Source organism: Mustela nivalis (assembly GCF_964662115.1).
Source record: "Mustela nivalis genome assembly, chromosome: 4".
Taxonomy (NCBI): domain Eukaryota; kingdom Metazoa; phylum Chordata; class Mammalia; order Carnivora; family Mustelidae; genus Mustela; species Mustela nivalis.
The window spans coordinates 131135744-131162383 of NC_139023.1; the positions used below are offsets into that span (position 1 = coordinate 131135744).

General features: G+C 38.3%; 1 long non-coding RNA gene across 2 annotated transcripts; it reads right to left on the reverse strand.

Moving 5' to 3' along the window:
- Nucleotides 1-9575: 9575 nt before the first annotated feature.
- LOC309863961 lies at nucleotides 9576-24779 on the reverse strand. 2 transcript variants are annotated; one of them, XR_014311316.1, is made up of 5 exons: nucleotides 24712-24779; nucleotides 23669-23757; nucleotides 13966-14073; nucleotides 10861-10932; nucleotides 9576-9929 (listed from the first exon to the last, which is right to left on the reverse strand). It is a non-coding gene; the product is annotated as an uncharacterized lncRNA (long non-coding RNA). The 2 variants fall into 2 exon arrangements; XR_014311317.1 differs by having other exon boundaries at nucleotides 10847-10932.
- Nucleotides 24780-26640: the final 1861 nt, after the last annotated feature.

A 26640-nucleotide genomic window follows, 5' to 3' on the forward strand; every position in this document is an offset into this window, starting at 1 on the left:
ATATTTTGTTTAGCTAATATTTTGTTTAGCTAGTAATTATGATGTAAACCAGAATCATTAAAGGATGGCTTTATTTAGCTTAACACTTATCCAAAAATAAATATTAGTTACTTATTGTAATGAAAAAGTATTATAAGTATTTCCTACGAATTCAGCCAAATGTTGGGCCGAACTACAACTACATTCTCTCAAAATATTAGGAAACTCTAAAATTCTTAAAATTCAAAAATATTTAAAATATTTAAGGTACCTTACAAAGCAAATAATTAAATATCCATAAATAAGAATATATTAAAAATATAAGATAAAACAAGTAAAAATATTTTTAAATGTCACTGCTGGGTGCCTGGGTGGCTCAGTGGGTTAAGCCTCTGCCTTCAACTCAGGTCATGATCCGAGGGTCCTGGGATTGAGCACCGCATCAGACTCTCTGCTCTGCAGGGATCATGCTTCCTCTTCCCCTCTCTGCCTGCCTCTCTGCCTACTTGTGATCTCTCTCTGTGTCAAATAAACAAATAAAATATTAAATAAATAAATAAATAAATGTCGCTGCTAATAAAATTTTATTTATATTATAATGAGGTATTTGCTACATACAAAGTTTTTCTTTGCCAATATTGTAAAAGTTACTAAAATTTAAACTGTAGAAGATAATACAGAGTCACATGTTTACTTAAATGAAATATGGGCAGAGAAGAGTGTCCAGAAATGCAGATAGTTGTTTTTAAGCATAGCAATAGGGTGTTATTATATATAAAAGAATTAACATAAGATAAAATGTTAAAAGATCTGTAAGAGCAAAATAACTACCTAAAGAATATGAAAAAGTTAGTAAGTTATCCTACCCTCTCCTCTCCTATGAGTTCTAATTCATCCATTTGTGAACTACTTCAGGATTTCTAAAGCCTTTCATTTTAATACGTAGTTCCTCTTCTTTTTTTTTTTTTTCCTTTTAAAGATTTTTATTTATTTATTTGACAGACAGAGATCACAAGCAGGCAGAGAGAGAGGAGGAAGCAGGCTCCCTGCTGAGCAGAGAGCCCGATGTGGGGCTCGATCCCAGGACTCTGAGATCATGACCTGAGCTGAAGGCAGCGGCTTAACCCACTGAACCACCCAGGCGCCCCATAGTTCCTCTTCTTGAAAGGAATTCCTTTCTTAATTCCCTACTTCCCACAGGGCAAAATCCATATTCTTTATTCTAACATATAAAATCCTACACAATCTTAACTTCTACTCCCAGTACCTTCCAGTGTTTCAGTGATTATAAACTGTTTTATTTCCATTTCCCACCCAATCTACTCCACGGTATTGGTCTTGTGAGAATGCATCGCAGTGAATCTTGTCTCCCTGCCTTTTCTATGGTCATGCCGCTCACTACTTCATCAGGAGAAATCTCCTCTTGAGTTCATTCCCCATGGTATCTTTCTGTGAATACTCTGCTTCCTGGAATCCCCTCTACATTATTAATTATTTTAATGATGTTATCAATAGTTTGCTTCTTTTAGCCATCATACGTAGCTCCTGTGGTGGATATCACACCAGTTTGGGGCAAGAACTGTTGATATTCTACTCAGCATCTCTAAAGATGTTTTGTGTAGCCCTGTGAATGTAATAGTCATTCCATAAATAGTAAATATGGAAATAATATGTTTTAGAAAGGAACATATCGTCAGGTGACAAAAGAAATAAAGTAATCTTCTCGGTTGTCAATTTTATGATTGAAGCTCAGAATTATCCTCTGAGCTGCAAACTCTTAAATTCTCATCTCTCCGTGTGGAGGACTGTAACATAGGCATTGAAACACTGAATAGGCCAAGAACAAGAGATGGTCTGTAATCTGTTGACTGTACCTAAATCTAAAACTATGATGTTGGAGGAAAAAATCTTCTATGTCTTTAATCAAATTTAAAGAAGACAGGTAGTGTGAAACAATGGAGATTATTTGCACAAAAAACAGGGTAAGAGTTCTCAAACATACAGACCACCCTTTGGCTTTTTCACATTTCTACAAATAGTTCTTAACAGAAGTAATTAGACTGCCTGCTGCTCTACAGATATCAAATGATTTTTAAAGTTTTGCATATAAAATTTAATTCATTGTTAAAATTTATGTATTTGAAGAGAAAGAGAGAGAGAGTAGGGGTAGGACAGAGGGAAAGAATTTCAAGCAGACTCCTCACTGAGCAGGAAGCCTGATGAAGGGGTTGCATCTCGCAATCCTGACTGAGATCATGACCTGAGCCAAAATCAAAAGTCAGATGCCTAACAAACTGAACCACCCAGATGCCCCATTAATTCAGTTTTTAAAATCAAAGCAATGTAAGAATAGTACAAAGGGAGAGTCACCTTTCTCACCTTTTCCCACCTCTCCACTCCCATTCTGCACCCATGTGCACTCATCCACTTCTGTTTCCATTTTTCTAGTGACCATCTCTAACATTCTAAGCTTCTCCCTTGTTTCTTTATTCATAAACTTTCAACTTTATATACTAGCATCCTGATATGATAAATGAGTTTTGTCCTCTTATAAGGATACCCACCTCCATCCTCATTCTCCTCTGAATGTGAGAATATTGCAATGTTCAGTTCTTAATTGATTACTACTAAAAATTTTTAAAATCTATTCAATTTTACATTTCTTGTTCTATTAGCCATAGACATTTTTGTATTGACCCCCTACTTTGTTAGCTGAAGACTAGCTTCAGCTTGTTTCTAAGTGTGCTTAAAAAAAGAAACTGACACAGATAATGTGGAAAGTTGCCTTCAGATAAATTGAGAATAGAAAACTAAGCTGAAGATGTCTTAATGCTCTTTCATGATTATATGTTTTTCATTCTGATTTCAAGAAAATGGGCTTTGAAAGTTGGCAACAAAGAAAATGTTTCTTTGCTTAATATGCTAACATATACAAAAATGTAATTTTTATAGCTGTGAAAGTATGAGACAAAAAATGGTAAAATAACTTATTATTACCTTTAATAGGAAGAAACTATCTCTTTACTTTTCTCATTAAGTATTCTACAGCGAGTTCACATATAACACATACTAAATATAATGCTTTTTAATATCTTATATTTTTTCAAACATAGCTATTCTGAAACTCAACAGAAGAAATATATATATAAATTATTAGAAAAACATATTTAAGCCTATCAGTTTGCGGAGGATAGATTTGTGTTGTGGCAGAGTGTGAGTCTCGATGAACAAGTGGTCAATCACATGATGAATATTAGATGAGGATCTAATTTTTATTTCATTGGTCAATAATAACAACTTGTTACAGAACTTGAATGAAAGGTTACTATCTAAGCAATTTCCAAGCTTCTAAAAGTGGAAGATGCAAATCATCACCTGATTTCACAGTTTAATGTGCAAAAGTGAACTTCACCAGTTTTCTAGGAGACCGTGCTAAAGCTATCTTTGGAAGAGCATCACATGATAGCAGTATGACTTTATTGGATATTTGGTCTCTTTTAAAGCCTGAATGGGGGTGGGGAAAGAAATAAAAATAGATGGTGTGCAATGTTATGCCAATTAAAACATGTAAAGGCAAACAGAGTGATGGAGAAATAATATACAGTTGCCTCAGATGGGTTTCGGAGAAGCAACCTTTGAGATGCCGTGGTGTCCAAGAAGTGTATTACCATTTATAATGCAATCTTAGGGTCAGCTCTTGTGATGAAAAGAAAATAGTATTGCAAAGGGAGAAGTTTTGCTGAGGTATGGTCATAATCAGGGATGGCCTGAAGCTGAAAGCGGGGATAGCCTTCAGAGGTTTCCTCAACTGAAATGAAGACATGGAGTTTTTCTAACCTACTCCCATTTCCCACCTCCACATCAACCCCTGGTTGGAGGCTTGCTGCCCCAAGGAAGGTTTTGACTGTGGCAAACTGTCAGGAGAGGGCAGAAACCTGAGGATGCTAGTGGGTGTCATTCCTAGCAGCTGGGGGATATTCTCTTCACTTCTGAAATGGGAATTGGGTGGGGTACCACAGCATTCCAACACCGTTTATCCTTCCACCACAACAGGCATAGCAGCCGAAATTAGGGCTACCACTGACTTGCAGAAGTTTAAGTTTAGTGTCATCTTCCAGGATCCCTCCCGTTTTTTCAGGGCCAGAAAAATGAATTAATTGAAGATATGATGGGGATACTAGCCCTACATCTTTTGGGTTTTTGTGGCACTTACCTCTGCCATTGCCCTATAAATGTGATATTTGTGATATCATTCTCAATATACTAACTTAACCGTGTGTGTGTGTGTGTGTGTGAGGTGGAGGGAGAGAGGGAGGGAAGGAAGTGGTATTTTTTTTTTAATTTCAATGAAATATTATATTACCAATCAAGGAGACTGAAGAAATGACAAGTGGATGCATAGATCCAATGACAGTAGATCATAGGACTTCACAATATGAGGGAGCCTAAAATGACTCAGGTGTCTGGGTATCAGTGGCAATTCAGACTTCAGACCAATAACACTAAAAATTTAAAGGCATTCTTTTTTGTTTTTTTCCAGTATAAAACTTTAAGAGTAAATAGATATCATCCCTTTGGGAAAGATGAGAAAAATTATTATTTATATATTTACTATGGTGTGTGGGCCCTTCCTTTCAAGAACTTACTAAAGGGGGCTCCTGGGTGGCTCAGTGGGTAAAAGCCTCTGCCTTCGGCTCAGGTCATGATCCAGGGTCCTGGGATCAAGGCCCGCATCGGGCTCTCTGCTCAGCTGGGAGCCTGCTTCCTCCTCTCTCTCTGCCTGCTTCTCTGCCTACTTGTGATCTCTGTCTGTTAAGTAAATAAATAAAAATCTTTAAAAAAAAAAAAAAAGAACTTACTAAAGGATCTGGTATGAATACCAACTTGGGTATAAAATTTAAGTAACGAATCATGATTTCTTAACTGGTATGCTTATACTCAATCTCATAATCACCTATCATTGACTTTTTCTGGTTAAATAGATTAAGAAATACCCTTGTTGGCTGACGGACAATCTACATAGGCCCTGGAGATACCATGTTCCTTCAGAACTCTCTGGGGGTCAAGCCTCCCTGGCTCTCACCAAGACCTCAGCACTCATTATGATAATTGCATCTGCCTGGTTTCACTATTATGTCAGAATCCTATCATTGCCTTTGCTATCAATGAACTTACTTCAGTGATAGCATCTCTCACCCTCAGCCCTGGCTTATGATGGCTACAACTGAGCTTCTTGATGCTACCAATGCTTCCTCATCATCCCATTCCTTTTGATATGGTAAGCAGAATGTCCTCTGGGTCCTCCCCTAGAAACTTGCAGAGTACCTCCAGCCTTGTAGAATATAACCATTTTGGCGTGTGCATGATTCTATCCTTTTGACCTTCTTTCTACTGTCTTCCATGGCCAGTCTCACATTTTTACTCTATTTAGCATGGACTAACACTTTCTTTAAGCAACTAAGATTCATTCTAGAAGCATGTTAGCATCATCTCTTATCCAGTCCTATATCCCAGAAAAAAATTTTCCCATATTCATAAATTTCTCCTTTTATAACTTTATATTCCACTCGCCTTGATCCAAGACTCCAGAGTCCAGTCCAGAGGTCCTCTCCCATTTCCTGCTAATATATGATCATAGGTCCTGCATCTCCTTTGTATTCCCTTTTCTCTCTAACCAAACCCAGCATTTTGCCAGTCAGGTGACACTGTGACTCAACTTTAGTTTTTGCCATGGTGATCAGAAGAAGACATGGGTAAGATCTGGAGAATGACACAAAATAACTTTGGGGCACTGTCAATGGTCTCATTTTTAAGGAATGTGGAGGAAGAAGTTGTCCTTCACAGTGAAGAGGGGGCTATGTTTTCATAGGCTCAAAGTTTCAGAAGAAGTAGGGATTGAAGATTTTTATGTTTCATCACTCAATAGCCTCATTTCACACCCCAAAATCCCATTCTTTCTGAACCAAGATCCTACCTCATTCAGGAATTTAATTTTCTATATAGATATGATATATTTTATTAAGTTCTGTGTCTAGTCTTCAACTTTCTTTGTCCTCTGACTCCTCTTTCTATGCTGCCAGGAAGGTCTTTTGACTTCCATTGTCAACTTTTAATTGATAGTTAATTTAATTACAGTGAAAAACTGTCCTCAGCTTTTTACTCTTTCCAGTAAAGAGTTGCCCCTAGCAAATATCTAGTTTCATTTTCCTTATATCTGCTCTTTCTTCCATATTTCTAATGTGTCTCATACATTGCTCCCACTAATTCACTTCCTTCTACTGATATGTCATCCCAACCTGCCACCAGTGACAGTTTCAATAATTCCACCACCACCTAGTACCAAGAGCTCTGCATAGTCCACACATCCTGTACTCATCAATGTGACAGAGTCCTCACTGACAGTGAGACAAGGAGTGTCCCAGCTTCCCAATCTTATCACGGCATCCACTTCCTCAGACCTCTCCAACACCAGCGGTCACAGACCTGTGAGCAGACCCTGATACAGGGACTCGGGGATTCCTGGGCAGGAAGTATACCAGGGAGCCCTCTTGGGACTAACAGCTTTGGTGAAGGGATATGGCATAGCATGTGGCTGTGGCAGGAGTGGGAGAGTAGCAGGCTCACAATCAGACCTCGGCCACCTTTGTAGGAAAGGCTGGAGCCAGGATGACTTCTCAGAAAAGTGCCTGCTGTGGGGAGCAGGCAGAGTATTTATACCCCACACCAACTTCCTTCTGGAAGTTTTTGCAAACCTGGTCACAGTGGTTTTCTTCAACAGAGTGTAATACCCAGCAAACACTGGCAGATGGAAGTGGCTGGCATTTGGCAGTATGCTCTGGAGTTAAGGGTAAGGTCCTTCAGCCTTGAAGGGGAATCTGGGCTGTACATCGCAGCATCCACTTCTGCCAGCACAAAGTATAGAATGTAGGGAAAGGAACTATGGACCAAGTCCTGCTGTTTCTTGTCACTGGAGATGATTTGGGATAAAACATTAAATAATTTTTTTTAAGATTTTATTTATTTACTTGACAGAAAGTGTGAGCACAAGCCAAGAAAGCAGCAGGCAGAGGGAGAAGCAGGTTCCCCATGGGCAGGGAGCCTGATGTAAGGGTTGATCCCAGGACCCTGGTATCATGACCTGAGCCAAAGGCACACACTTAACTGTCTGAGCCACCCAGGCACTCCAAATAATTAAATTTAATACCTGCATATTTCTCTTCTATTCGCCTTTGTTCTTCTCTTCCGCCATCTTTGCCATGGCTTCATCATTTTATTTTCCCAACTATGCACTAATACCAGCTTCACGTTACTCACTGTTATATTTAAGTTCTCTTCCTCCAATGGCGGCTGGGTGGTTCAGTGGGTTAAGCCTCTGCCTTCCGCTCAGGTCATGATCCCAGAGTCCTGGGATCGAGCCCTGCATCAGGCTTCCTGCTCATCAGGGAATCTGCTTCCTCCTCTCTCTCTGCCTGCCTCTCTGCCTACTTGTGATCTCTGTCAGTCAAATAAATAAATAAAATCTTAAAAAAAAAAAAAGTTATCCTCCTCCATCAGGAAGGTCTCCCTTTCTCCTAAATAATAAAACCCAATCAGGATGTCTGGGTGGCTCAGTCAGTTAAGTGTCTGCCTTCGGGTCAGGTCATGACCCTGGTGTCCTGTGATCTTGGCTCTCCTGGGCTCCCTGCTCAGCAAACAGTCTGCTTCTCCCTCTCCCTTTGTCCCTCCCACCACCTCTCATGCTCCCTCTCCCTCAAATAAATAAATAAAATATTTAAAATAAAAATACTCAAAAAAGAAAAACAAACCACAGTCTTTAAACATTACCTAACTGAATTCCAGCTAACCTATCAACTCTATATACAAAACATCCACTCAAACCAAACCAGTCTATATATGTCCCCCCACACTCTCCTAAGCACCCAATTGAATTGTCTCTTTCATGTTTTGCTCCTACCATTGTACCCTTTTGAAAAGTCCTTCTTTCTCTTATTCATCCTTCAACACGATCTAGACCAAAATTTACACGGCAATTTAAGAGCACACAGTGTACTCTCTCTACTCTGGATTTTATCACTTGCTATGTAGAACACCCTATTAGAAATTCCTTCCCTATAACCTCCCATCAGCTCTCATATTACTGTTCTGCTTTTTAATTTAGTTTTTCACAAAATTAAGTCATATCTCCTTGTCTTCTGTGTAAAGAATTTTACAGCAAGTAGTACTTGGATGCTATATGCCTCTCTGCCTGGTCTCAATAAACCTTAGAAGAATGAATGTGGAAAAGCACCTGCCCCAAGGGAAACATCTGTGTCACTTCCTCATTAAGAAAGAAGCCCTCCCAAATTTGGTGTCTCTTAAATTTAGGATTTGTTCCTGTCCTAGAAATGATAGCCTTAACAGGATGCCAAATTATGTTTCATAAGCACCAGGCTTATCTGTACCAACAGGGGGTGTTGGTGCATTTATTATGTGAAAAGGATAATCATTCTTACATCTTGGAATCCATGTGGGCCCTTCTTTGTGTGAGAAATAAAGTAGGAACTAACATGGTACAATATAATAGCTATGAAAGCCTTTTGTAGCACATTCCAGTTAGAGGCACCAGGTAAAACACGCCAGGCAATCAGTAATTATCCAATGAATAAAAGACGAACACCAAGCACTTAAGGCAGCATGCTAATGGATTTTATGATTATAGCTATTATTCACGTTGAGTACCAAAGTGCCTCAGGATTAAGTAATTCATATGGAAGAATTTTTTCCCTTTCTTGAGTGCCAACAAAGTGAATTTTAATACATTTTTTAAACTTTCTTTTCTAAATTTTTCAAGGATCGGAGCAATTAGGTTGATTAAGATGCACATTTCACCATTTAACAGCATTCTTTAGTGCTCCTAAGATTTCAGATCACATCATCCTAAAGAAGAATGTCAGAAGACCAGAATCCAGAGCAGGGATTATCACCTGGGGGTAGTTTTGTTCCCAGAGCACATTGGGCAATGTCTGGGATTTTTACAGCTGGGTCTTTCCTGAGTAGAAGCTGAGACGCTGCTGAATATCCTGCACGGAACAGTCCCTACAGCAAGAAATGACTCAGACTAATATCATAGTGCTGAGACAGAGAAGCCCTGATCTACACCAAAGTGCTTTTTTTCAGGATATTTTAGCCATACACCAAACAAAAGGAAGTGCGTTTTCCTCTGGGAATAAGAGTTCATACGATAGCATAAGCTGAAAACCAGTTTATCATATATCCGTGAAAGAAAAAACAGATTTATAAGTACTGATAACAAAGCTTCCCTGAAGATTTTTTTTCTAGAAATGTTTTATTGTAAGGAAGGTAAATCATGCCACGGAACAACGTGGAATTAAAATCACAGTAAATTTTGCTTTCGTTTCTGTTATTCTCGGGACTTCAATAACTTTTTTCATAACAACTTTTTGTTATTGTGGTTGAAACTACCTCACATATTCTAAAGTCCCAGGGACTTTATAACATATAAACATTTATACACTTTATTATATACTGTATATATATATATACTATAACATATAAACATTTATATACTATATAACATTTATATACTTTCTCAGGACTGGCTATTGTGCAAGACATTGTTACCATTACCATTTGGGTCCTTTAAATGTATTCCAGCCAAATGGTCTCCACAACCTGTCATTCTTCCTGTGGCTCTAGCCTTTTCATCTTTACTTGCATCTTCCATTCACCAACAAGTGCTCTTAGTCTGGCTTTATGCTTTCAGTGTGTTTAAAGTACACAAATGTAGCAGAACATCTGCTCCATTCCGCAACCAAAGCATCCTCTGATGAAGTGACAGCTCAGAGAGTGACTTGCATTACTTAGCTTCCTAACAGGCATTCACGAGGGTCCTTTCAATAAACAGAGTTACATATTGTTCTCACAATAAGGAGTGATATTTCTTCCGATAGCTGAACAGAAAAGATAAGTAGAGTCATCTGTTTCCATTATATGTTTCATTACTAGAAAATTTCCTCAACGTTTATAGCAGTAAGATTTTTAAAGAGGAAAACAAAAAAATATATGACTTGCCATACATATAATGCCCAATATTATTAATACTAACTAATGAATTTTTGGCAGGAGGCAATAAAACATTTCATAAAATGGGGGAAAATTTTTACTTTTTTATATAAGAAAGTTTTATAGGATAGAAAAATAAATGAGTTCCATTTTTTTCTCTGGTGAAAACAATAAAAAATAATAGTCAAACTAGTAACATATTAATTTGCACACAAGTTCTTCATGCACTCTTATTTCATGCCAAATATGGTGACATGGTGTAATAATGTATTCGATTTATTCATGAAGAATCTGTGCCTGGTGTATATATTATATGAAATTGATAAGGAAAATGCGACCAGGAAGAAGCTAAGAAGCAATTTTCTTTCAACATACAAAATAACAAAATAACTAGATTTTTTTTTTTGATGGAGAAAGAGCTAATTTTCCCCCAAATCAATATATAATACCAGCTTCTGATTTTACAGCTTGATGAATACCTGGATGCTGAGGACAGCTAAAATGGATAATGGGATATTTTGGGAGACCAGTACCTGAGCTTGGTTGCAGGAGTGACCACGAATATGAGTAAGATTTTTTTATTGCTGCTTACTTCTATCATAATGGTTCAAGTTGCTAACAGAACTGCAGCAAAATCAGGGACCTTGGATTTCCTACAAGAAGGCCTCCTAGGGTCTTAATTATACTGTAGGTTTCAGGAGATCATGTGAAACACCTTAAAATGTCACCTCTAATGGAAAAGGATTACCTTTAAATCAATAGACAAATTTATAATCCTTAATCCATGACATAGTAGATAAATTACCTTGAGGAACTCACATGATTGCTCTGGTTCCTATTTCTTCTTACATAAAATTCCACACTATTTAACAAATATTTATGGACTTCCTCCTAAGCAGAAAACATTAGCAAGGCAAGAGAGAAGGAAATACATTGTCTTTCCACTCTCAAATTATAAGAAAAATCTATTTTTTAAATATTGCAACATGAGGTAGTTGATTAGAAAATCATCCTTAAAGTATTAAGAGGAAAAGACAAAGAACTGAAACAAAGAGAAGAGTGCCCTGATATCAGAATGGGAACCACTTCTGTAATTGATTATCAACTGAAACATAGACATTCCTATTGGTTTATTATTGACCAGGTCCTAAACATCCCACCATATAGGCTCTAAATACCACACGTGATGTATGTCTCATTTAGTATATAATAGAGCAAAGGAAATAAGAGTGGGATGAACACTGACTCTCTGTCTAATATGAACTAATTTTCACAGTTAAAGGGATCAAGGACAAAAAAGGCAGGAGGTGGGGGAAACAAGCAATTTCTGGCTTCTCTCTCTCTCTCACATCAATCCACTGCGGCTTTATCTAACATATATGAATCACTCCTTGATCATTACATGTATATGAATTGATTGCCATCTAATTTGTCAAAGGCTGGCTTGGGACATTGGATAACTGAAAGAGAAAATCTAAACGGTCTCTCGATTATGCATTCTTTCAGATTCTGTAAGTATACAGATCATCAGAAAGTATATATTAAATTATATTGTCTTCACTCTTTACAAGAGTTCAGTTTATGAGTTAAAATAAAATATACTCTCAACATATATACATAGTAGGTATTAATATAATAAAGTTCATTTGGAAGCTTTTTTTCTCTATTTTCTGCAATCATCAGGACTGATCTTCTCTCGCTAACCCCTAAACTTCAGATTCTTGTTAACCTGGAATATTTAAATATATTTCAGGGAATCCATGAACTCCCCAAAATTTAATGCAAAAAAAGCATTTTCTTCCGGGCTAGATTGGGGACAGATCAAGTGCTTTTATTATCTCCCTTTAAAAGTCTGTAATCTTTAAAAGCATTGTGAACCACTCACTCACTGCTTTACTTGGAAGTCCTAGATTTAGAAGAGGGGATATTATATTCTAAGTACAATTCGTCCCTAAATAATCTTCCTCATGATTCAGAGTCATAAGTATCACCCTACATTACTTTCCACAGTGAGGGTAATAGTTTCCATGTCATGAGTATGGGTCTGTGGAGCATAGAAGTAAGAAAGAAGCCTTAGTATAGAAAGAAGCCTTACCACTGACATTCAAGTTACCATGTAATTACAAGATTTCTTGGATACTTGGTTTGGATACATAAGCCAAAGGTTGGGAAAGACACAGCTGAAATTCTGATTTAATATGCCTTCTTTTGGAGGAAGCCGTACATAATTTTATCCCAACTGATGATGATGAGTCAAGCTTCCGAAGCTATGCAGGCAGGCTGCCATTATCACATTTGCGTGCTTTTTCAGTCTCAGAAAGATAAGTTAAGGCAGCCGTTATTCCCTTTGGATCTACAAGACCTCATACCAGAGGTCCCTTCAGTTTTTTGCCTCGGTACCCAACTTACTCCCAGAACCTTTAACTAAGAAAGTTTTCTAACTCCACAAAGTGTCCCTCACAATGTAGTAGACTTTCCAGAGAAGTTCAGGATTTGCTAAGGTCAATAGTGGCTTCCAGAAAAATGAAGTAGGGCTACATTTTTACTTCATTCTTTTTTTACTTTATATTTTGATATCCTTTTAGTTATGGGTTGGATTGATGCCCTACTTCCTTTTTCTGGAGTGAACAGAAAGCTAAACATGATTTTATTGTCATAAAATAGGATTGCCATTTGCCTAGCTGTGCTATACAATTAATTACCAGCATAAGAAATGGCTATAGGTAAACTATTCCAAATCTTAAATCATTTTTTTCCAGCAGCCCACCTCCATCATTTTATTAGCTTAAACCTCACAAAATAGAGCATCTCCTGCTCTTCTAAATAATCTTGGTACATGCCATAACTTGAATGAAATATACCTGAAAATATTTTGACTCATAGAAGATATTACTAACAGATCATGGCACTAGCTTTTATCCACAGGTTAGGTCCCATTTATATCTACACCCAGTATACAATAACTTTAAAAGTCCTTCTTCTCAAATTCCTGGCATAATAATAAATTTTCCAGGTTTCCTTCCAAACACTTATAAGGATTTCCCAAGGGGCTTACACAAGTTCATGAATCAATTGATAACACCTACCAGGGTAATGGGGGGACAAAGACTCTCTCACTGCTATTTGAGACCCCAAGAATTCATCCTCCCTGGTGGATTTGATGGCTTTTACCCTCATCACCAGGTGTTTGGTAGTGAGACACCCCTGTCACCACAGCTGATGCTGCCAGTCTACCAAGGAAGACAGCATGGCAATTTCATGTAATACTCAACTGGGGGATCTTAGGGCCAAATTCCTTAGTCTAAAATGTTATCATTCTTTGAATTCATGCACATGCTGCTATAATTGTTATGTATCTTAGATGCATACATTTTTGTCTTAGCTGCATTGGATTAGCTCAAACACTAGAATGTAGGGGGTTTTTGTTGTGGTAGTGGTTTATTTTGTTTTGTTTTGTTTTGTTTTAAGTAGGCTCCATGCTTACCATGGAGCCCAACATAGGGTTTGAACTCACAACCCTGAGATCAATACCTAGAGATAGAGTTGGACGCTTATCTGACTGAGCCACCCAGGCACCCCAGAATGTAGATTAAATCACAGAATATTGATGACATGCAAATAAAGGATCCATGTTGTCATTTACAAAAATACCCTTTTTACTTGTAGACACTTCCCTCACTCTCTACAGCTATTCCAGTATGTCCTTCCTTAAACTCAGTTTAAGAATTCTTTACTCAGGGAACCTGGGAAGCTCAGTAGGTTAAGCCTCTGCCTTTGGCTCAGGTCATGATCTCAGAGTCCTGGGATCAAGCCCTGCATCGGGCTCTCTGCTCAGCAGGGATCCTGCTTCCCCCCCACCCCCGCCTCTCTGCTTCCTTGTCAAATAAATAAAATCTTTAATTAAAAAAAAAAATCTATACTTACCAACTGAGTTTCACAGTTTGTTTTCTTTCTCTTCACCAAACTTTCTCTTTCTGTGTTTCCTAATGTAGATTGACTCAGTTTCTTTCCCAGCAAGAAGGGCTTATTTCTCTATTAGAAGAAGAAGAAAAAGAGGTGCTTATCAATGGTGACATTCAAATTCTCTTTGGTGGCTGCAGAAGAAGAAAAATTTAATTTTTGTACCATAATCACAGGCATTTTCCTGAATGCAAACCATAGCATTAGTGTGAATGCTATGAAGGTATGAAGCAACTTCAGAATATGATCACACAAGACATATGTTTCCCTCCTATAATACCTGCATTCGCTGTAAGTGCAAGTCAAATGACTAGACTCAATTTTTTAATTCAATAAATTCCCATTTAGAAGCCTACACTGTCTTTCCTACAGCATACCATTGATTGGGATTATTTCAGCTTGAAAGATATGTTAAGTCTTTTAATTTTATGGCAGGAGGAATTCAGTTTCCAAACTCTTTTTTATTCTTAGTAAAAATTGTATCTTCAAATTAATACATGTGGTGGGGGGAAATCTAAAATATTTCTCTTGGGAAAAAGAAAGATTGAAATGAAAATTGATATATCAACTAAAGGATGACAATGCTACCCATCAACAATTCTATCTGCAAGTACTTGCTCAGCTAAAGCATCTGGCTATATCTGGAACAAAAGTTTTTATCTGTCTACAACCCCAGGCATGCTAGAAATGAAGCATTATTCATTTTATTGTATTAGTCAAGTTACTTTCTCTTAATACCTCATTGGGTTTTTTTAAGATTTTGTTTATTTATTTGACAGACAGAGATCACAAGCAGGCAGAGAGGCAGGCAGAGAGAGAGAGGAGGAAGCAGGCTCCTCGCAGAGCAGAGAGCCCGATGGGAGGCTGGATCCCAGGACCCTGGCATCATGACCTCAACCCAAGGCAGAGGCTTTACCCCACTGAGCCACCAGGTGCCCCAATACCTCGTTCTTCTAGAATGATTGGAAACAATTTCATTCCGTTCGTAGTCTTCTTCAGGATTTTATCTAAGTTCTGAAGGGCTTACAAAGTACCGGGAACCAAAGTGTATACATTCATATTTCAGTGTCCTCTGTGCAAGTAGGCATTTGCCAAGACCTTCATCTTCATGTCTGATCCACAAGGACTGTTAAGTCAGAGGATTTCTATATTACTTCTGCCTTATTAAGGGCCTCAGAACCAAATTATTTTTCAAGCTATTCCAGTGCAAAAGAAACTGTGCAAGGTGATCGAATCACTCTCCCACAGGCAACCCTCTCTCCAGTGCCTTGCTGTACTCCTGGGATTCTGATCACAGTTCAAACCTTTTTCCAAGAAAGTTCACTAAAACTCCCAAGCATCTTGCCAGTCCAAGGACCCTGTGGCCCTTTGATATCTATCCACCCTCCTCAACACAGCATTATAAATGGAGAGAAAAAGGAAAAGGAGCCATCCTTTCTTTTGTTTTCCCCAGATGCTCTCAGTATTCTGTATATCCTTTGCATGCTGAGAGTTCAATAAGGGACCAGAATCCCAGAAACCTTAGATACATTTTCTTTTCACAAGAACTTATTCACAAAAAGAAATCACTATGAATAATATAGAACTTCATCAAAGACAGAGTAGAATCTAGGGGAAACCCTTAACTGGTGCCATTTGCCTACTCTCCTGATGGAAGCCGTTGTATTGCTTCTTCCTCTTTATCTAACATTCACAAAATATATAAGAAAAATTAAAAATTTTCTTTCTATTGAGCTCAAAAGTGGATGGGCCAGCTCTGTGTGAGGCTGTCTTTTCTTATATTTTCTGTAGAATTTTTTTTAATATTAATATTGTGAAAATGTTTCAGGAAGCATTGAAATTTTCTATAGATTTCTTTTTTATAAAAGGTTAAGCTAGATAGTGAAGTATGAAAGATGTCTCCTCCTTCCCTTTTGAAACTGCATCGCAAGATAATAAGGCGAACATAAAATAGCAAAGATACTCCATCTTTGATGGAACGAAGATATACCCATAGCCAAAACCCATATCAATTGGGTTATGGGGGGCACTGACCACACTGAGAGAGTATGTGGAGAAGATTCCAGCAGCTAAAATACCAGACAGAGCACAGGATTTTTCAGAGTCAAGGCACACCCAGAAGGACATGGTTAGTGACCCATTACTTAGATCTACAAGAATGGGATATATGGACTGTCTACAGATGCCATCCTAGATCCCTTCACATATTCCTTCTCACATCACGATGTGGCAGAAGCAACAGCTAAATTTGGAAATATAAGAAAACATCATATCTGCAAATGTGCTGAATGCAGAGATGTGTGAATGATCAGAAACTCGGAAGTTTCCTACTTCCCTCAGCTAAGCAGCTGGAGGGCTTCACAGTGAGCCAGGGAAGGTTTCTATGAGCCCAGACAACAGCCCTGGCTCTCTACCAACCACCCTCTAATAAATTACTGGTCTGGGAAGAAATCACCTGTTTGAACATAGTCTTTGTAATTGCATAAGATTTATAAAATACATATTAAAAAAGCAAAAGGAAAAAAATTGAGGGGGGGGGAAATAAACAGGAAAGTGGTGTTCTTAAAAATGAAAATATTGAACAAAAACATTTTTAATAACTCAAAAACAGTAGTAAAACTATTTTACTTAAAAATAAAGAGATCTAGAAACATACAGAATTTGATTAAGGATTGAGAAGCAACCAAAGCAAAGGAAAAATGATAAGAAAAGTCTATGAAGGAAGTAGAAGAGAACATAAAATATAGGGGTGTCTGGGTGACTCAGTTGGTTAAGTGACCAACTCTTGTTTTTAGCTCAGGTCATGATCTCAGGATCCTGAGATCCACCCCCATCCGTGGGCTCCCCACTGGGTGTGGAGCTCGCTTGAGGTTTTGAGATTGTCTATTTCCCTCTCCCTCTGCTCCTACCCAGGGCTTGCTTGCTGTCTCTCTCTCTCTCTCTAAAAATAAAAAAGGAAAAGAAAAGAAAAGAAAATATATCATGACAGAAATGAAGGCTACAAAATTTAAATTAGAAAATCCTTTCTTGAAATAAAAAAAATGCAGTTAAAATTATAGATTATAAAAAAAAGTTATAGATAAAAAGGGCATACCGTGGGTCAGAAAATATAGAAACAAAATTTTCAACTGCAATACTTGTCCTGGAAAAATTACTGATTTTCCTAGAAAAGAAAGAACTTTTTAAAGTCCAGAAAAAAAGACACTACTTCCCTTCCAAAAATTAGAGTGTCCTCTCCTTTCTCACAGTAGTAGTCATTTCTGGGAAAGAGTAGAACAATACATACAACCTCCTCACGAGAAAAAAATCATTCCACAAGAAAAACTTAACCTGACCAAGCTGTCTTACAAGTTTTAAAACCACAGCCATATATATATATATATTTTATATAATTTTTCTTCTCAGAAAATGTGATTCACATGATCTATTTTTGAAAATTGTATTGGAAAATGAACTTAAAATGAAAAAGAAATCAATGAGACAATCTGGTAAAAAAAAAAAAAAAACCACTGACATTGAGCATTGAGTTCATTTGAATAGAAGACATGGGTTAAAACCCATTACAGAAGCTATATTTACAGAGAATTTTAACGTTATAAACTGTGGCCTAGTAGAAATAGTAATGTAGCTAGTAAAATTTGGGATGGCAAAGTACAGAAAACACATAACTTGAGATCAGAAGATATAGCTGCTTAATCAAGTGATAAAGATATACTCAACAGTATGAAGATTAATTACAAAAAGAAATAATACTGATAATATAAAACCAGCAAAATAAAAATAAAAATCAGACAGTGGAGTTATGAGGGTATCAAATTATGTTAATTATATTATCATTCATAGTAGTCAGTAAATCATTTACTGATGAAATAAGAATTAAAATCATTAAATAGATTAATAGCAATCAAGGTAACTACTTGAACTAAAAGCAGACTGCACAAAATTGTAGAGTATCAAAAGAATAAATATATGAAGCCAAATATTTTCTAATTGTGGAATGATAAGAAATCAACAATAAGATGAGGGGAATGGGAAATAGGAAATGTTGGCAAGACTAGATATGGATCAATAAAAATAATTTAATAAAAAATTGTGTCAATATAAAAATAAACTAATAAATCATTTTTAATGATAAAATTTAAAATTCAGAAGGGATGAAGAAAGTCTGTGGTAGCTCTGTACAGTGTCATTTAGCTATCTGGAACCAGAAGCCCTTCCCTGTGTAGTTCTAGGCAGAGACTGGACAAAAGAACAGTTTCCAGGAGACTGGTAAGGCAGAAATGAAGCAGCAGTTACTATGCTCCAGAGACTGACCTCGGCTCCCAGCACAGCTGCAGGTCATCTGTCCTCAAGGCTCTCCTGGCTTGCCTTTTTTTTTCTTTCTTTCTTTTTTAAAGTGGCATAATTCATTTCCTTTTTTTTTTTTTTTAAGATTTTATTTATTTTTTTATTTGACAGAGAGAGAGAGATCACAAGTAGGCAGAGGCAGGCGGGGGGGTGGGGGGTAGAAGCAGGCTCCCCGCTAAGCATAGAGCCTGATGTGGGGCTCGATTCCAGGACGCTGAGATCATGACCTGAGCCGAAGGCAGAGGCTCAACCCTCTGAGCCACCCAGGTGCCCCCTGGCTTGCTTTTGATGATGGGTTTGCTGTGGAGTCTGTGGCTCTTACAATCTCCACAGGAGTTTCTCTTTCAGTTTCTCCAAGTCCTGAACCAGGTGCGTGTGCCACTCTGGTGCCAAAAACTGCCAGCTCCTCCTGCGGCTCCTTCTGCTTTGATTTTGAGATTGAAAATGGTAAGAGGCAGACGTGGTTGGTCTCCAGCTTGTCCTCACGAATTCCAATGTTTTCTTGCTCTCTCCCTCTTCATAGCTGGGTTGTCTTCCTGATCGTTAGCCCTGCACATTCACAGTAACTTCTGGCCCCCCAGTGGACCTCCTCATTGGATCTCACCATTACATAAGGTCTAATGCCTACAACAAATCCTTTATTCAGTGTCACGCGCAATCGTTCTGCTTCTCTAAATGAATCTTAACGGATATGAAAACAATGATAACAGAAGGGAAACAGAGCCTTTAAGATAGGTTCTCTGAAGTGGTCCTGGGGTTTCTGGAATTGGTTCTCTGGTCTGATCAAAGGTCGTTAAAGGCCTTAATGATCTTTTTGCCAGGGATAAGGGAATTAAAACCAGCCCACGGCACTCAGTGGAAAAGAATTACTTAAATTAACACCTTCAGAAACCTTATTATTAGTATCTAAAGATGGCAAGGCTTAGGATGACTGATATTCACTATCATTGCACAGTTTAGAAAGACTAAGGAGTTCATTGAAGTTGGTTAGTTGCTTGAAAGGGTACTGGAAAAGGAAGGGGGGGGATGTCATGGATCTTAAAACTTGAGTCTTTAAATTCCAAGCTGAAGGTCTGACTGACCAGTACTTTCTCAAACAAATGAACCCCTCTTATTTCCTGTTGCTGAAGCACTGAGATTTCTGAAAAACAAGTCCTAAAATCTAAACTTCACATGGTCGAATTACAGCACAAATTGAATCCCCAGGGATGAAAGGTCTCTGATGTTACAATTAAGGCACTGCTTGGGAAGGACTTGGACCCAAAATATCAGGGTAGGTTCTTAGAATGTTATGAAGTGAGGAACTTGAAATCCTAAATCCTTCTGCCTATGCCCAAAGAAGAGGTTTCCATTCCTGTCTGAGAAGATCAGTTTTCTGTTGCCTGAAGACACTGTTGCAGGATCCCCTGAGGCAGCTATCTTACAAAGAATTACTAACTCTTGACCTATAGTCTATCTTACATCATACAACCAGACAAATCTTGGAATGTACCAGAGGGTAAAGTAAAAGAGTGACCACTGAGGAGCTATAAAATGTATCAGGAATTTTAGGATTTTGCCATTTTATGTCAACAGAAATCTGGGGGAGCATATAGAAGGGATCCTAAGGATGATGCTGCTGGGGAAAAAAATGTAGCATTCGTCCAAGCTCAGATGATCACAAAGCAGAGATTCCAGACTGAATGTGTCAATGAGAAGTGGAAGTGGCTCTAATGTTTTATTGGGTTGATTGACTGAAGCCTGGACCCAGTGGTGACTACATGAGATGAAGTTAAAATGCTAGAGCTTTCCTGGTATTTCATAGAGCAATAGTTTTCAAAGTATAATTCACAGATGCCTATTCCCCATAAACTTTATACAATGTGTCATCAACTAATGCATTATTTACTTTTTTCACTTCCTTGACATTTACACTGATGATAGAAATTATGAGTAGAAGTGTTGACATCTTACCATGAATCACAGCAATGGCATTAAACTGTGCTGACAGTCATTGTATTCTTTACTCCAGTGAGTAAAGAATAAGTTTCTGTTTTGCATATTTTTAGTATTATCTATTTCTTTGCTGAAATTCTCTGTTTATGCATTTTCCTGTTTATCATGTTAGCCATTTTCATAAGAGTTCTTTTTAATTCTGTAAGATAAATCACATAATTCCATTTCATTGGAATTGGTTTCTAGAAATGTACCTCGTTCCTTTGTTTGAAACCCCTTTGCCTGATTCTTCATTTTCCTTGACTCTCTGTGTTGGTGTCTGTACATTAGACAGAGCAAGCACCTATTTCAGTTTTCATGAACTAGCTGTGTGAAGAAGAAGACCCTCCTCAATCATCCCAGCCAGAAAGTTCTGGGAGCCTCTACCAACCCTTTCCTTCTCCAGGGAGAAGCAGGCAGATGTGATTTTTGTCTGCTCACTTTGTACTGAGACACAGTGGGAGGCTATGGCATCTACCAACTCAAGAGGCTGCTTCCTTTTTCCCTGTTAGTGGCTTGATTGTTCTGGATTCATCAAAGCTTCAAGACTTTTAAGACAGACGCTCATTCTTTGGTAGCCTTGGAGAAGTTGAGATACTAATTGTAGAGATCAACACTTTCTCTCCCCCAGAGGGAAGCTGAGCCTTGGGCATTCTTCATCCGCTTGCTTTATATTGAGTTAGGAGAGGATCAGTAGCATCTACCAGCCCAAGGCACCACCTCTGTTCTTGCCCAGGCAGCTAGACTGTACCAGACTCATCAGAGCTCAAAGTCTAGCAAGACATAAGTCAGTCCTCTAAGGAGTTCCTCCAAAAAGTTGGAGACACTGGACATGCAAACCAACTTCTCTTCCCAGGGTGAAACTGGAAGCTAAGTAGTCTCTTCCTGATCACATGGCACTAAGTTGGGTGCAAGGTCTCTGACAAGACGATGTCTGGGATCCCCTGCTAACTATGGAGAGCACATTCTCCTAGAATGCTGCAGCCCTTCCACTAGTATCTGATTTATCTGTACACAGTCAATAATTATTACTGAATAACTGTATTTGTGGGGATAAGAAGGGTCCAGAGCCAACTTCCTTTCAACTTATGTCACTGAAATCGACATATTATGGGTAAATTTAAAGCAGTAAAACAATGGCTTTTAAAATTAGGATACTTGTTGTTATAGACTGTTTTGTGTCCCCACAAAATTCATATGTTGAAGTCCTAACTCCTAGTCCCCCAGAAGGGGACTATATTTGAAGATAAGGTCTTTGAAGAGATAATTAAGTTAGAATGAGATTATTGGATGCACCTTAATCTACTATGACTCTTGTCTTTATATAAGGGGAGGAGATTAGGACATGGATACACACAGAGCGGAAACCATGCAAAGATACTAGAAGAAGGTGGTCATCCACATCCAATCCTGCCAACATCTTCTTCTCAGACTTCTAGCCTTTAGAATTGTGAAAAAATAAATGTCTACTGTTTAAGCCACCTAGTCTGTGGTATTTTGTTATGGTAGTCCTAACAGACTGCTTACCTATTATCACGACATCTATTCTACATGGCATTGAAGGTCTTAAACAAGGCAATGATGATTGGTATATAATAGATAAATGATAGGTAGATAGATAGATAGATAATAAAATATAAGGATAGGAAAGTAAGAAGTAAAATTGTCACATCTTGAAAAAGAAGTAAAATTGTCACTATCCCATGGAAGAAAAACTAAAAGAGAAGAATTTGAGCACTTTTTTACCACATACACAGCAAGAAGAGACAATGGAAAAAACACAGACCTTCATTTTAAGAGTACTGTTATGTCCCCATGATGCTCCTACTAGTTACATTTCTGAAACTTAAAAAATAAATCTAGGTTTTCCTTCTTATGCTGTATTTTTGTCACAACACTGGAGAAAATTCAAAGATAAAGCACATACACACTTATGTATATTCACCTACAGAAAAAAATGGAATTAAAAGAATTGGAATTTAAAAACAAGAATTTAGGGAACTAGCAGTAATTAACACTTGAAATTTTATACATTGCAATAGGCAGAATTCTAAGATGACCTCCAATGACCTTTTCCCTTGTACGGCCCCTCCCTTTTAAGTGTGGGTGGAATCTATGAATATAGTGAGACATCAGTCCTATGATTATGTTACCAATTACATAATAAAGCAGGTCATTCTTGAAAAATACACCAAGAAAAGCACTCAGGTAAAATTGGTACTCTCATTACTTGTTCACAGATATCCACTCATCCCAATCCTAATTTTTCAGAGATTTCATTAATGTTAATTTGCAACTCAAAAGCCTGGTACATGCATGAGTGAGTGAGTGTGTGTGTGTGCCTGTGCACGCAGATATACGTGTGCTTCCGGAGCTTCAGAAAAGCCTGAAGTTAAGATCCTGTTTTGGCACCTGGCTGGCTCAGTGGGTTAAAACCTCTGCTCTTGCCTCAGGTCATCATGATCCCAGGGATTAAGCCCTGCATCATGCTCTCTGCTCAGCAGGGAGCCTGCTCTTCCCCCCTCTCTCTGCCTGCTTGTGATCTCTGTCTGTTAAATAAATAAACAAAATCTTTAAAGAAAAGGAAAAGACCCTGTTTTTGCCTTTGTCAGGTTGGTTTTTTTGTTTGTTTGTTTGTTTGTTTGTTTAACACAACAAAATTAGGGCACCTTGGTGGCTCAGTCAGTTAAGCGTCTACCTTCGGCTCAGGTCAGGATCCCAGGTCCTGGGTTGGAGCTCCACACTGAAGGTGGGGGGGGGGGCGGTTCTTGCTCAGTGGGGAGCCTGCTTCTCCCTCTCCTGCCTGTTCCCCCCTGCTAGTGCTCACTCTCTCTCTCTCTCTGATTAAAATAAATAAAATAGGGTGAGCCTGGTGGTGGGTATTATGGAGGGCGCACAATGCATGGAGCACTGGGTGTGGTACATAAACAATGAATTTTGGAACACTGAAAAAAAAATAAAATTTATAAATAAATAAATAAATAAATACAGGACAAAATCAAATTTAATAACATATGTATGGGGAATGCACACAGACATGGTAGTCAGGCACAATGGGGTACAAATGCCTTCCTGAATTAAGAGAAGAAGGTAGGGGGTTGGGCCGTCAAAAAGAAGGAAAGAAATTCACAGGACAATGGAAACAATTAAATGTTTGGTAGACAAATGTTTCCTCTGCCAGGTAGATGAGGTACTCAGGTAAAATTTAAGTTTAAACTTCTCCAAAGTTTCACACATTAAAATTGTGCTCATAGGATTTCTTTGTCCCATTGGACCTGTCTATTTGTCTTGACATTAGGTCAGTTTAGGCAAACTCAGTTCAGAGGGCAGCGATGTCAGTTCCTACCCAGGGTGTGGTGAATGGGGGTTAGTCTTCTGATGCCCAACTTCACAGTCCGCAGCTGAAGGATTCCCTACAGGCTTCAATCTTCCTTTCTTCCAGAAGAATGAAAGAGGAAAAAGAAACCAAGCGCTTTTATGTTCAGAGGACAGAATTTCCTCTTATTTCATTTTCACTAATTCTCAGATTATCAAGTTTCCACTTTATCCTGAAGGACTCAGTGACTTTAAAATTCCAAACCTGTAGTTCTATCAGTTTATTCAATAAACACGTCTTTCCATCAACTTTTAGTGATAAATGAACTACACATAATCTGATATTATGTAAGGTAAAAATATCTTTGAAAACCACTTTAAAGTCTCAAACTTTAAAACTTGAAAGCTCTCTCAGCAAGAATTCCCCTAAATTTTTTCTCCGAGATCATCACAGAATAGCTTGAAGAGTGAATGAATGAATGAAGGCAGCCAGCGGGGAGAGACTGAGGGATGTCACAGGACAACTGTACACAAACACAAAGGTAATAGCTCACCAGCTTCTTTAGTAAATTGCCTGGTGACACGAATATTTATGTCCTTCCTCTTCCAACCTCAGTGCCTGTAGGTTAGCTACACAAACCCAAGGTCCCTCAGGGACCCCAGTCATCTCCTCTTCAGCCTGTGTAACGCGTATGGAGTTGCACCACTCACGGGTCTGACTTGCAAGACAAAAGCACTTTTCCGCCCAGTTTCTAGGAGGGTTGAACTGTCAAGTCCCAGCTCCTCAGTTAAAGACAACTGCCTTGCCCAAAGTTACACTCCCTTCCCCGTGAAGCCCTCATATTGGCCTATGGGTACTAGAAGGAGCTAGAAGACCCAGCCCTTTCTAGGTCTGCCTAGAATTCAGGATCACTTTGAAAAGTTTGCTTACCCTCAGATCTTCTTGAAGAATTGACTAGTGCTTCCATGATGATTCCCTCAGCCCAATTCTGCTTCCTTCTCTTCCCATCCCATATCTCCTTTCTTGGCACAAGCCAGTCATTGTTGCCCAGTTGGCTTCCCAGGGAGCCTCACCTGTGACTGCAGCAGTTTCTTAGCAGGGAGATGATACAGAGTCCTAAAGCCTGCTTGTCTTGGGTTTCTTGGTTGTATTAAGCCCATCCAAAAGGTGACAGAGAAGCAAATTACTAAGCTTATTAAGGCAAATAGTCAAAACCAGTTATAGAGAAATGCATTTTGTTTGTATCCTAATCAGTTCCAAGGCATTGCTGTATTCCACAGTTGTTGTTTTAAAAGACAGGTTAGCAGTTATTTCTACCATCCTTTCTGCATAATCTGGGAGAGGGCTGAGGGCAGAGAAGGGAGAACCTCTCCGTAGCTAATTTCCCTATGAGAGAGGCATAAGCCTCCAAGTAAAATTTCCACCTGAAATCTTTTTTCACTGTCCATTTCTGCCTATCAAGACATATTAATAAAACTTTGTTCCTACTTTTTAAATCCTTTATGCCTCAAAGAAGACAGTGCTAGCAGGAGAGATAATAAGATCCATTTAGGAAGCTTTTTGATATTTCAAGCATACTTTAAACATATTCATTTGTCTTTGATGGCTCCCACAAATTATAAGGCAAAAAAAATAGACTGATGTTTTAAATTCAGAGAGGCAGGTATGTTATGAAAAAGAAAGAATTTTGTCCAGTCCTCATCTGTGTTAAACCCTCCCAGCAGTTCTGAGCACATAATAAGGGCTTAAGAGTACTTGTTAAATAAGCAACCAAAGGACTCAGCATATTTACCATCATTTAGAGTATCTTTTCTTCATTTGTAAAAAATTTAAGATTATTTCCCCCCTTATTTTTCTCCTCACTTTCTCTCTCACTTTCTCCTCACTTAGGTGATAATGCCGTATTCCATCTGAAAAGCACATTTTCTGCCCTTTGTATTAGAAGCAGAAATCAACCTGAAATGAGAGACCATGGCTGTCAGCCTCCAAACAAAATTTAAAGCAGTTTCTGGAGGCAATTAATTTACTTGGCACTAATTTCTGTCACAATTCTCCCACCCTCCATTCTTTCATCGTATTATGAGCTAGTAACACAGATGAAAAGAGGGAAAGGATATTCTTACATTCTTCCATTGTTTAAAAAAAATTTACATGTACTTCTTTTTTATTTATAAACATTTAAAATGTTTTTATTAGATATTGAGTATGTACAAAATTATGTTTATAAAATATGTATGAGATACAAAATAAAAATGCAGTGAGTACTTAAGTATCCAACATCGACTTTACTTCTATTGTAAATGGGATACTGTATGAAAGATAACAAAATGAATGAAACAAGGTTCAAAAACTAGGAAAGAAAACATATGCAGCCCCCAAATTTAATAATGACAGGAATGCAAGTAGGGTAGAGTGTCCCTGAGCACAGAAGTGGGAGAGGTCAAGACTGGCAGAGGAAGGAAAGACTTCCTGGGGGAGGGGGCTCTATGATGGAGTCTTGAAGGATGAGTCAGGATTCGTTGGATTTGAGCTAAAGAAGCTGTTCTAGACAGAGTTTCTGAAAACAGTGGTAGTGGGAATTGGCCAAAAGAAGCAGACAACAAGACATTTCAGCATATGAGATCAATGGAACCAGGGTTACAACCGAGAGAGCGTGAGCTGAGGAGAATCACTGGAAGAAGACAATAATTACGAGAGAGAAAAGGGAATGATGGCTCTGGGAAAGGTAAAGGACGAGGGTCAGCAGACTGCTGTGGGTCAAATCCACCCACGGCTTGGGACTGATAGATGCCACCCTCTCTCTTCATGGTGGGTTCCCTGCTAAGCAGCTCCATCCTTAGGGAATTTCTAAAAGTGACCTCATTAACATAAACCCAGTTCTGGCAGAAAGGAGCTTGCAAAGAATAACAAGATGCCTATGTCACCTTTATGGCTCTGAGGTGATTTCAGGGCCTGAAGCCAAAAAAGCAAATATTCTGACAAAAGATGTTTTCTTCACCTAG